This window comes from Empidonax traillii, unplaced genomic scaffold (genome assembly GCF_003031625.1).
Source record: "Empidonax traillii isolate 1590-97213 ecotype Southwest subspecies unplaced genomic scaffold, ASM303162v1 scaffold186:size1492175, whole genome shotgun sequence".
Lineage (NCBI taxonomy): Eukaryota > Metazoa > Chordata > Aves > Passeriformes > Tyrannidae > Empidonax > Empidonax traillii.
Window position 1 is genome coordinate 700,316 of NW_020955379.1, and position 12,754 is coordinate 713,069.

The 12,754-nt window shown below is 35.7% G+C and overlaps 1 protein-coding gene across 9 annotated transcripts in view; it reads left to right on the forward strand.

Annotated features, from left to right (window-relative positions):
• DLGAP1 (DLG associated protein 1) overlaps positions 1 to 12,754 on the forward strand; it is a 416,188-nt gene that overhangs the window by 127,625 nt on the left and 275,809 nt on the right. The window contains exon 1 of one of the 9 annotated variants that reach the window (XM_027886317.1): positions 10,379 to 10,467. The exons of the other annotated variants lie outside the window; for them this stretch is intronic. The gene's annotated coding sequence lies outside the window, so the exon portion shown is untranslated. Of the gene's footprint in view, positions 1 to 10,378; positions 10,468 to 12,754 lie in introns of those variants that run through there. 9 annotated transcript variants of the gene reach the window in all.

Genomic DNA, 12,754 nt, shown 5'->3' on the forward strand with positions numbered 1-12,754 from the left:
ATGCAATTCAGGGCTGTTTATTTCTTTCATTATTCCATCTTGAAAGTTTTCTGAAATAGCCTTGGAAAAGAAATTAAAATCTAGAATGACTTTTTGCAGTGTAAAAGGTAATGGCTATTAAAAGCTGACAGACATGGTACTTTACCACCTGTTGTCAAATGGAAATAGAAATTAAATTTAACAGAGTTCATGATTATTGCTACACTGAGGAGCTCTAAATCAGTGGTAAAGTGGATAGGAACTGTCATGCCCATTTGTAACAGAGGCTGCAATCTGATGATATAAATTTGCCATCAGTCTGCTCCCTGTTAACCAGTCTAGTCCTTGTCAGATTCATGTGCCATTACACACTTAATAACACAGTTGCATTTAAAGATTTTCAGAGTTCCACTCATGCTTCCATGTTTTAGTATATAATATCATCTTCCCTGCTTCAAATTGAAGTGGGTTTCATTACGTATTTAAGGTTTAGCTCAGTGTCACTAAAATGCTGGTCTTTCTAATGGTGAAAGATTTTTACTGAATCATTTAAAATTCTGATTTTCTGAAGCATGAAGTTTTCTCAGTTACTGCATCTTCTATAAAAAGTCACATATATATCCCCAAGGATGGCATTCAGATCTTATTCCACATCATGAGCATTTAGCTTATCATAATTTGTCCTGATAACTGATGTTCCTAAATGAGAAACACTTTCTTTTACTTATTTAATGTTCAGAAGAAATTCCATAAGGGAGAAATGTATTTACTGAGCGAGCATATCAACTTGAAATAATGCATTGAAGAACTTGTGAATGCATTTATGATAATTTGGAGAAGGTAAAATAGGCAATTTGTCTCCCAGATACTGCTAAGTGAAATGGAATTAGATTCTGTAGGCTACATCTCCATGGTGATTGTAAATATAAAGTTGGCCATGATTTAAAAAAAGGAATTAAAGCTTGTGGGTTGCTTCAGTTTTTGCATAGCCAACTTGAGTTAAAAGCTCCACTATCAAATGTTTTATGAAGAGATTCTAGGCTAGATTATCAACATTTTAGCAAGCATGCTTTATTTATTTTGGAAGTTTTGGTTGTTCATTTCTGCAGTATGACACCCTGATGCAAAACTTTTAGCATTTGAAATTAAATGGTACCTATTTTAGCATCTTAATTTCTTTCTCTAGAAGTGCTTTCAAGTACTTATACTCTATGATAACATTAAGCAGCAGCTTACTCTGTTTGTTCTGTGGTAACATGAAATTAAAAAGTGTCTTTGCAAGCAACTACCCCAGTAGATTAAAAGCAAATGAACCCATTTCCTTATAGAGTTTGGATCAAGTTGAAAAAGTGAACCCTTAGTACCTGCTGTAAAAGCATTTAATTAGATTTAAGAGGCAGCAAGCAGAAGTAGTGCATTTTCTTCTTTCTTCATGTGGGCTCAGTTCCTGCCAGAGAATCATGCTAAAAAACCCGACCTGAAACCCAAACACACTGATTTGCTAAAGCAGAAAAGCTTCATTACTGGTCTGAGCTTCTATGTCAGCTCCGTGCTGGCATTTGATCATTCAACAGTAGCGATTCAATCTTTCCACACAGCTAATTTAGTGTGTTTCTTCATTCACGTCACAGGAGATTAAGTGAAAGTCTTGACCAGTGCTTGCCTGCATAGTCAGATTGAGCTATTCTGTACTCTTGCATGCAAATAATGAGGTCCTGGAGTGTTATCAACCGTGTTGGCAACCACAGGAAAATTCTCAGTGTAATCTGAAAGTCAGAAATCTTGGAGATGGAAAAAGAAACATTGCATAGCTTCCTGTTAAATGAGAGAAAGATATTAGTCCAATAAAAAACCTCCTGGTTCAAGAAGCCTTGTATTAAATAGAAACATTTATAATCATAGTTTATTTTACAGGACAAGATATATGGCAGGGACACAACTCTTTTCAGTGAAGCAGCTGAGTCACTCAGCTTTAAAGATGAATTTGGTTTTAGGAAGGAAGAAATTGAGAAGGAATCTAGGTAACAGCAAGCAATTAAATATAAAGAAAAGTACCTAATATCACAGGTTTCAGTATGGTAGTACAGCTGCTAAATGGCTTTACTAAATGTTCTCATGTTACTACTAGTAATAGTTCAGGGGAAAAATACTCCTGAATTGCTTTCTCACACATTTGAAAATTCTCTAGAGATGTTGGAAATGTCTGTTGTGTGACTGGTGTATTGCAGATGGTCATCTTGCAAAGAGTTCTAGGTCAGTTTTTATGGTGACAGGCCAGGTGAACTACTTTGTCATGCAGTAGTATGTTGCTACTGTGATTCTTAATGCTCATTAACTGAGGATGGACCAGCACTCTGGGAAAATGTGATCAGAAATATTTCAAGACCCATTAAAAAGCCCAGCGGAAAGCAAAGCTATTCTATAAGTGAGAATGTTGATGTAAGTAGTCTTTTATACACCTTTATCAAGTCTGCATTTTTCCTCTTTTGCACTCTTACTTCCTTGTTTTTTTTTCCTTAACATAATTCTTTTTCCTTTTCTACTCTTATTTCCAGACTCTGTCCCATGTTCAACATTTTTTTCTCCTTAACATATTTCTTTTCTTATGTTTATAGCTGAAACAGTTAGTAACTCTTCCCTATAATCACTCTCAAATATTTTGTAAAACAATCATAATAAATTGTCCCTCATTTCCTCTTTTCTGACTGTAAGAAGCAAAAGAAGAGATAAACAAAAATAACATCAATACTGACCTAGGGTTCTCTGAGGAAACTTTGGGACCTGATTGTTGTTGATGTCCTTTCTCTTACTTCTTAAGTATTTTGTGTTTAAGATCTAACTGCATCACGATGAATTTACAGTGGTATGTAGTTCAGATCAAAACCGATTCTTGGCACTTTTGAAGGTAATTTGTTTGAATGATAGTTGCAGTTATATTTTATGTCTGGAAATTGCTTATATTTGAATCACTACTGTTGTAGGCTTTATTGTCTAGGGTAACAAAAATAGAGCAAACTTCACTTGATAAGGTGTTCTGTATTAAAACTATGTGCTGATCTCAGGGAAAAAACAGGTTATTGTTCTTAATAAAGGAGCTTGCAAGCAGTCTGGGAAGTATTTCATTAAGCACACAGCAAAAAGCTATTAATATTCTTTTGTCTTCTATGACAGGCAAATTTTATCTCATAGCAAGTTCAGGGCTCTGCTTGAGCCTCTTTTATTATGTGACTTCACTGAGGTATTTGTCACTTTTGAGAATTATGGGAAGTTTGGTCATTTGTTCAGATGTTTTACTTAGGCTCCAGCCTGTAACAGATTGAAGGGTAATGAGAGAACCAAAATCTGGCCGGAGCATATGGAATTACATCATCTTATAAAAAGAGGGGAAAATACATATAAAGAATTATTTTTCTATGGTCATTGAGCCATTTCTCCTGTGATTCAAACCTAAAAAGAGACGTTTCAGTAATTTATTGATTAAATAGTTCAACAGATTTTTTAATGTGCACATGTACTGTAACAGCTTTGATGGTAAATGGATTTTGCAAGACTATATTTATCTATTGTGAAAACCTAGATAGATGTGAGGTACATCAAAACTTTCAAAGCTCAAAACACTAAAAAAAGAGAAGGATTATAAAATGCACTTTTTATCTCAGACTGCTAGTAAACATTCAAAGGTGAATAAAATTCTCTGAGATGAAGCCACAAGGTTAATATTAGATTATTTGGTCTTTCAGATAGTGAATATGATTTGATATTATTTATGGAGCAGCTGGCTACTGAATTATTGGACATAAACATTAACAAAATACTCCATTCATACTGAAAAATCCACATCCTGTCATAATAAGACTGCCATCCAAAATTTCAAATGAATGGATAGAAAACAATTATTTTGAAGTTGCTGAGCTGCACAATAAGATAGAATCTTGCTGAGGCAAACAAATGGTAAAGATCCTCTGCAGAAAATTCACAAGGAATTCTCTTTTCCAATCAAAAATTTAATCAGCCAACAAAATGCTGTTTTACATGGTGAAAAGGACTTCGAATAAGAAGTAGATTGAAGCTATGTTCTTTCTTCCTGCAGAAAGCATGTTACTGATCCAAATGAAAGTTTGGGTTTTTTTGTTTTCATCTTTTCTTTGAGGGGTCTATGCCAAGTGAAAACTATGAGAAAAAGATACACATGCACCAGTGTCTAAAAGGCTTTCCCAATCCAGCATGGAAAGAAGGACTCAGTTACAGCATCATGTCTAGTTCCCTATAAATCTGATGGTTATGGTGCTATGAAAGAGTCATGTGCTATGAAAGAGTCACTGAAGTATTCCTATCAGTCATTCAAAACAGTAGCACTGAAAATGAGGGCAATGCCCTAAATTGGAAGGAGTAACTTCAAACCAGTCTGCCTGGATACTGGAAGACTCAACAGATACCAAGGTCATGTTCTTGAACTGAACCTTTCACTGCAGACTGACTCAAAGAAAGCCTGTCAAGACCTTACACACCAAAATTCAGTGGCACTATTTTTTCTTTTGTGAGGAACATTGTCAGAGTAATTTTGAAAGTCCAAGAAGAAATTCAGCAGAGTAGATGAATGGATCATTTTTATCCACGTGGTTATAAATGCCTTTAAAGAACACATGCTGCTTTTTGCAAATGCTGTGTTGGCTGTTTCCCAGTACTTTGTGTTTTATCTTTACATCCAACACTTCTGTTCTTACAGGCCTGTAAAATTCTCGTGGAACCTGTAAAAGTTGATGTCACATGCACCAAATTCCAGGCGTGGTACCAAGGCCATGGCCCTTGCTTTATGTTTTCTCGTTCCTACATGGCTCAGAGTATTTCAAAGTGAAAGCAGTCGTTTTTCAAGTTTGTAATGCTTCCAGAGTAGTCATCTGCCTTCCTGAAAACATGCAAAAATTTGACTTTCACAAATTTTAGCATAAAAGTCCATGCCACTTCACGAGATACATGTTGTCACCAGCTTTCCAGGATGGCAAATCTTGTCAACAGTGGCTTTTACTCTGTAATTATGTTAAAAAACGAAGCTATTTACAAAACAGGTTTGTATCTATGTGAGTTTCTGTGCAAAATTTATTTTAACTGGTGTGCCTAAGCCAGTGCTGCAAGGAGAGAGGAGACCATGTTATATTCCTAGATGTGCCCCATCTCCTGTGTTGACTGAGTTCTTATGTATTGGTTAAGGAAACTCAGTTGTCATGTGGTGGTTTGACACAAGCAAGGCTGATGGTGATAGGCAATACAGAAATAGTCTAACAGCTCATTAAAGTATGCATCCAGTTTGCATAACCAGTGGGTTTGGTGGGAGAGGGAATCAGTAACAGCTATTTATACTGGACTTTGCTGCAGAAGAATAAACACTGAGGACTACTGTGGCTGTATTACTGCATAGAGAAAAGATGTACCAACAGCAGGGATAACAGAGGTAATGAAAGATCAGCTCTTCATAAGAATTTGCCAAAAATAAGTTTTCTTGTTTTAGCATCAAAAATTACTGATGGGGAAAGGAGTGTAATTTCAATTCGCTTGCCAGTAGGTGGAGAACTGTAGTTGGAGAACTGTGATCTTTTGATGCTGCTGTTGATCTCAAACAAATTACAAGTATACTTTGGTCAAGTTGTTTCTGGAGTTAGTAAAATCTTGTCTACCGCTGTAGATCAATTGAAAACACGTTTTTGCCATCACTCAAAATTCGTGTTTTCTTAGGTAATGATTATGGAGTTATTATATATTGTGTTATTTTCTATCATATGAAAATCATATGCTGGCACAATCACAGCTGTTCACCTTGCTGTGGTTTAACTGAAAGGCTGATCTTTAGTGAGAAAATTTCTATTTTCCTTGGTAATATTTACTAGTTTATGCCTGGAAATATTTATCTCTAAGTAAAAAGAAACATAATGAGGTAATTAGTTGATAGTGAACTTATTTGCTGTCCATTTAAAAATTAAAAACAACATGTCTTATCAGTCTATAGGCTTGAGACACACTTTTGAGAGATAAGTGCCTGTGTTTAAAGAAGGCCTCTTAAGGGTGACTTAGGATATGTGAACACTGACCAGGAACTGCACTGACCTCATTACTGCAACATTAACGTTTGTCATTTTCTTCCTTTATCAAACCCCAACATACTCTCAGAGGTGTAAATTTGCTAAGCACAATGATGGGTTTGCAGTAATGCTTTTCCCCTCTCCATCTGTCCTATCTTTTATTTGTTGCTATAAGCAACAGTCCTTTGAATTGCTGCATTTATAAAGCTTTAAAATAGGACAGATCCGAGCGCACAATCTTTGCGACAGGCAATTTTTCTCCATTTTCTCCACACACACACATACAAAAAAAGATGGCCTGTGGGAAGATATGTTCCCTCACCTGGATTTACAGTAATCTTTGTTCCTCCAGAAGTCCAGAGTTTGTCTGCCCTTTCAAGGACAATCTTTTTAAGATTGGCAAAAGGAGGAGGCTGTGTGTCAAAACTGATTAAACGTGTCAGATGTGATAATCTATTGCAGAGGGTTTTCTAGCTCTGTATTCTCAGCATCCACGTTGAAATGTGGGAACATTGTCTTTCTTTCTCACACTAAGGAAGTCACAATCCTGTCAGAATACTTACAACTTCAAACTCAGGTAATATCAAGGTAAGACCTCCTTCCATTTACATTTGAGGAAACAGTTTTTCCCTGAAGTGCTGAGTGTGAATAAGCATTGTTTCATTGGTTCACTGAAAAAGGAGTTCAAGAACAGGTTGTGTCACCTTTTTATTTTATCCAACTCTGCACAGGAAAAACTGAATTTGTGGTTGCTTTTGGGGGGATTCTTATGAAATTCCTTTGCTTTTCATACACCTTCAGATGTGAACCATAACCTCTAAATGCAGCAGTAGTTTTTAAAAGGTGTTAAACCAACTGTGTTTATCTAGGGGGAAATTTACTAGAAATTAGCAGCCATCTCCTGACTGGAGATATAATTCAAGAGAAAATAAACATCTCAAAATAGTCAGAAAAAAAATAACTTTACTGATTATATAACGTGCAGGGAATATGATTATCTTTAAACATCTCCAAAAGCTCTATTTATGAAATCATGATATATTTATATCTTTACCCTTTCATGACTGTTCCAGATAAACATGCAATATGAATTTGAAATTTTAAGATTCATAATCTCCTTAAATATAATTATATTACAAATAACTTTCAAAACATTGCTATATATGAAATTTGCTTTAACTGGGACACTGGGTTTGATTACAGGAAAAACAGGAATACAAGAGCTTTTCTTTACTTGGCCATGGAAAGACAATTTGAATTGAATTAAACACATAGGTTTCAATCCAAAGTGCAGGAGAATCAAAGTGTTAAAAAAATTGTTAAGGCACTGTAAATTATCTGCTTCAGAAATGATAAATTGCTCATTTTTACTTTGGTTGACTGTAAGTTTGTTCAGCCTCTGTAAAATGTAACACCTGTTCAATACAATGGAAAAAAAAATAGTGTAGTATTTCAAAAGAGCTTTTAAAAGGCTGTAAGGGACAATGAGTTAATCTATTTTTATTTCAGAGATTCTGTGTCTAAAAGAAGACCTTAAATGAGAGATCATGTTATCTGTAATTACTTCTTGTTTTATCTTGCAAGCAGTTAATCCTTTTTCTGATATAGCAGCTTTTCTTTGTCACTTAGAGGAGTGTGTAGTTTGGATGATGCTTAGCAAAATCAACTCCAATATGCTTATGAAGTTTGGCTGCTCCCCAGCCTTCTTTTCTCAAAAAAGGCCAGTTTAAAAAAAAAAAAAAAAGAACAAGAAGAAAGTCAATAATGAAGGAATAATAAAAAGAGTTCAAGCTAAACTGCATTTGATGGGGTAGGATTAGGGGGTGGCTACAGGTGCAGTTGAGTTGTCAAATCTAACAGGAATGGGCTTGTGAGCAGCTGAGGGGAAGCTGCAGGTGGAAAAGCTTGTGTGCCATGTTGCTACTGCTGGAATAGTATGTTTGATTGTGTTTTTATTTTCAAAAGTTTGAAATCTAGGCTATGTGCCAGATGACTAAGACTTGGTAAATTATTTTTACCTCTATCCTTAAAATCATGGTCTGTTCCTCAAATAAAGTTAATGTTAAAAAGTTCCATACCAGCTCCTCTGTGACAGAGTCCATGCTCTGTTCAGGCTGGCCATTTTATTACGCTACATATAGCTCTAAAAGTCAAAGGGAGATTCTTAGGACTGCTTTAGTACTGTTCCATGTATACTGAAAAAATATTTTGCAAAATAGACTCTGAAGTATTAATTTGGTCTAATAATACATTTTTTCTTGACCTATTTGAGTGAAATTCATTTTAATCAGAAACACACATATACTATAATCTATGTGAAAACCTATCTAACCTACCAAGACAATCCCTAGGTTGTGCGCAATCAAATTAAACCAAAATGTCTGACAAATATCCCTACCAATCTGACTCAGACCTGACTGAATTCCATCTCTTATCCATCCCTTCATCTTGCAAAGGGAGCTCTATTGAGGGAGCTCAGCTGCATCTGGTTAAAGCATTTCCTGCTTCAGTAGCATTCTCCCCTGCTTTAGCTGGCTTTTTTTTCCTCATGCGCTTATACTGTGAATTGGGCCTTTGTTTCATTAATGCATTGCCATCAAAAAAGGCTCCTAATACTGTTATGATGCTGCTGTTTAATATGGAGGTCACTGCAGTATGTGGGAAGTCCAATCAGTCACCTAAGACTTACTGTTCCAGGCATCATACATATATTAAAAAAACAAAACAAAACAAAACAAACAACAAAAAAACCCAAACACAAACAAACAAAACCGCAGTCCCACTATGGAGAATTGTTAAAAGAAACGCAAACATTAAAATAACCCTTAAAAACTGTGATCCAGCCCCACACCACTAAATCCAGCACATATCTACCTCATGTGACAAAAATAAATTTGTATCTTATGGACACGTAGACACAACAACCAGCTCTGTACAGCTCTCTGGATAGTTAAAGGAAGGCAAAATGAGTCAGTAATTATGTTTAATCAGCACTATTAGAATTTCTGACCTCCTTGTGTCTGTCTGGTACTCATAGCAAGTGAGTCATTGGCAGATAAAACTATGCAATTTATTTCCAAATTGTGAAAATGTGAACAACCTGGGAAAGGGAGAAGTAGGAAAATCATTAATCATCCTTCACTGCAGAACCCTCTGCTGGTGATGGGATGTAAACTTCACTTGGATCTGAAGAGCTTGCTAACCTGAGACCAGTACTGTTCTATTGGGGGTAGACTGTCATGTACCACTACCTATACAGCCTTGCACAGGCAAAGCTGAAAAGTACCCACATTTTATGTTTAGAGGCATTGTGAATTTATGTATATGCATACAGCTATCTTAAAATACTAAAAGGACAGAATATTTATATTCTGTAGAATATGAAGGAAATGACAGCCCTGCATATGAAATTGAATTTCAGAGAAACAGGGTTACACTGGCTGGCTGAAAAAAGGCAAGCTGCTAATTTTTTTGATGTTTCATGAAAACTCAAGCAAGCACTATTATACATGATAGATGTTTGCCTTTTTTTTTCTTTTTAATGTATACTGATATTTGAGTTGGGATATTTATAATTTCTTTTGTATCTTGTAACATGTTCACTTTGCCTCATACCTGTTTTAAATTTCTCAATATGTTTATATGCAATAATAAACACAGCAGAGTTCCAAGACGAGGGTCGACCAGTGCACAACAGAAATTCTTGTGATGTTTTGTCTTTATGTCAGGGAGAAACAGAGCCCAGAATTGCATAGGACATCTCTGTCTAGTTTGTTGCAAAGAGGGTATACTTGCTTACCATACTGTTGAGCAACTTCTGATATTAGCAACTGCCCTAGAAACACCATCCTTCTTGTTGTTGTATATAATTCCCTCAGCTTTTGATTACGGTCTTAATAGCTTCCAATTCACTACTTTCAATGAAATTGTCAACTGTAGCATGCCAGTTCATCTCTCCGTATGGAACGACATATCAGTGAATTGGTTTCAAAACTGATATGATAGGAGTTCAATATTTTACATGCAAAATCCTTTATTCACCTACATTTCTGTATTCTAATATTTAGGATCTCAAGATGCTCAGTGGGTTTCAGTAGTTTCTTGCCCATCATAAGTTGAAACTTGTCAGCTCTATCTTTTTTATCCTCAAAATGGAAGAAAGTACTGGGGGGAAATATAACTATAGAAAAAGGGATTTTAATTTTATAGTGAGTCAAGAAGAGGTAGGAACGATAATAACTGGCATAGATGGCTGTTGATCAGTAATTCAAGCTCATGCATTGCCTTAGCTGGACCTTTGGGAACTGAAGTAGAAGATCAGCCGTGCTACTGCAAGGCACACGGCAACAGTTCCATAACTTGGATCTTCTTTGACTTTCCTGGCTTTGGTGCCTGTTGCAGATGTGATACTAAGGTACACTGGCTGCTGGTCAGATCTAGTGAGGAAATTGCTACTCTTGTTTGAGTTGAATAAGTAGCATATTGGTATTAATGTTTTGTGCCCTGATGCGATTGGTTTGAATGTTTCAACAGCCGTCGTAATCAGTAGAACAGCAGATCCATGTTACAGTCAGACTTGGTTTACGGGTTTGATTGGATTGTTTGTCTGGTACTCCAGAACTTCAACTGAAAAAAACCTGTTTTTACAAAAGCCACAAAATGTTCAGCCAAGTAACAAGGCTAATTCTACTAGCCTCATAATGAAAAAAAAAAAAAAAAATCAAAGCAAATCATGGTGAAGACATTTGGTGAAATTCTATTTTACTAAGTTTCATGTAATTGTAATAGCAATTTCTTTATAAAAGCAATTTACAGTGAGTGCAGATTATATGCAGTGATGTCATGATATGATGTTTTGTACAAAGAGTGCATTAAAAATCTTTAGCTGTGACTCATTCTGGTTGCAAATGGAAAATCAGGTTCACAAATTTATTTCTACAGGCTACTCAAAAAAATGCTAGGAAACTATTTAAAACCCCATCAAATCATACTGTTTTCTTGAACAGAAAACCAATATTCATTGTAGTTGCATGCAAAATAAAAGCTTTTTTTCCTGAAAGTTGTTTTGCTTTCCTGTTAGAATTATTTTAAAAGAACAAGTATTGTGTCTTCTTTTTGGGAAAACTTATCTATTTATAATGCTGACACATTTTTAAATACTAAGTGAAGTAGTTCTATTGCTTTGGGCCAGAAGTCTAATTGAAAAACTATTAATAAAATTAATTTAGCATTCATTGCAGTGATTTGAATTTTCACATCAAACTTTTATTTCTTCAAGTCTTTACCCTTGACTCATCACTTTCTTTTTAACTCTTTGATAAGAGGTACTTCAGTGAGATCTATGTCAGCTTAAAGGAAGGTTCCTCCCATCTGAAGGTTTCTTTGCAAATCACAGTCCAGGACTTAGGGACAGACAGTCTGACCATTCAGGCCATGCCTATAATGTGCCATAAGGAGAAGTTTTGAGTGCCAGCTTATTTAAGTGAAAGCTACCATTTTGTGATGGATTCTGCACAAAAGCTGCTAAACACCTTGACAGTCATGGTTTGTCGAGGAAGTCCGGACCTTGCAATTTACTTATCACAAGCAATCAAATCTGTACATTTGATGTTTGTAGTACAGGTGGCTACTACAACAGAGGATTATTCCAGTGCTGGAGCACTTATATACTGTATTGTTCTGGAATTTTGCATTCAGTAACCTAGAATGAAACATCTCTGTCTTCTGTAATGTAGCAGACAGAAGCCAATGTTACCAATCAATAGTTCAGACTGCAAAGGAACAAAGTGAACACATTCAGACATTCAGCCAACATTAGATAAAGACAGTGCCAAAGTCATTAATTGCTTATTTTCCCAGTGCATTTATTAATCACTTCCTCAAGAGCTTATGTTAAAAAAAACCTCTGAATTATCCATCTCTGAATTGTTATTTTATAAATATTACTGCATTTTAAATAGGATTTTAGAGAAACATAGTTAACAAAAAGAGAACTTGAAAAGTCAGTAGCAGCAAAGCTCCAGATAGTAGAAGACTATTTCTAGGTTAGGGAGTTTGTATGGGTTGGAAAGATTAAAATAGAAAATACTTTGTACTCATTCAGAAAATTTGTTGGAAGGAATCTTCTCATATCAAGAACTGATTTCTCTGTCACAGTAATTAGCTGACTATTTAAAAAATGGAAGAAGACAAGGCATCTGAGAAACAACTTGATGTTTTGAGGATGGTTTTCCATCCTAAGGTTGTTATTTCCCATTATTTACCAAGTAATAATATGTCAAAACCACAGTGGATATACTTAGGATACTGCCAGTTCTGTTACAAAGTCTTCATTAGGACCATGAGTCATGCACCATGTAGCACCCAGTATGACATTACAAGCTTAAACAAAAAATATTTTTTTAGCATGTCATGAAGATTCATCTGTTGGGGATGTTTTCTAAATTCTGGGGGACTTCTGTGAGATTTGCTACCTCAGAGACACTAAAAATCAGCTATTCCTGTGAAAACTTAGTAGATAAAGTTGCCCCAGCTCATTTTCTTCTCTGTGTCGGGGCACATAAATGAGCAAGGTGCAAAGTTGAGTAATTTGTATGTCACTTTGAGCATAAAGTGGCCAGGCCATGCCCCACATGATCAAGTTTTAGTACATGTAGGTCTTTGTGTTCAGCTAGCAAAACCCAAGATCTATTCACTGTGGA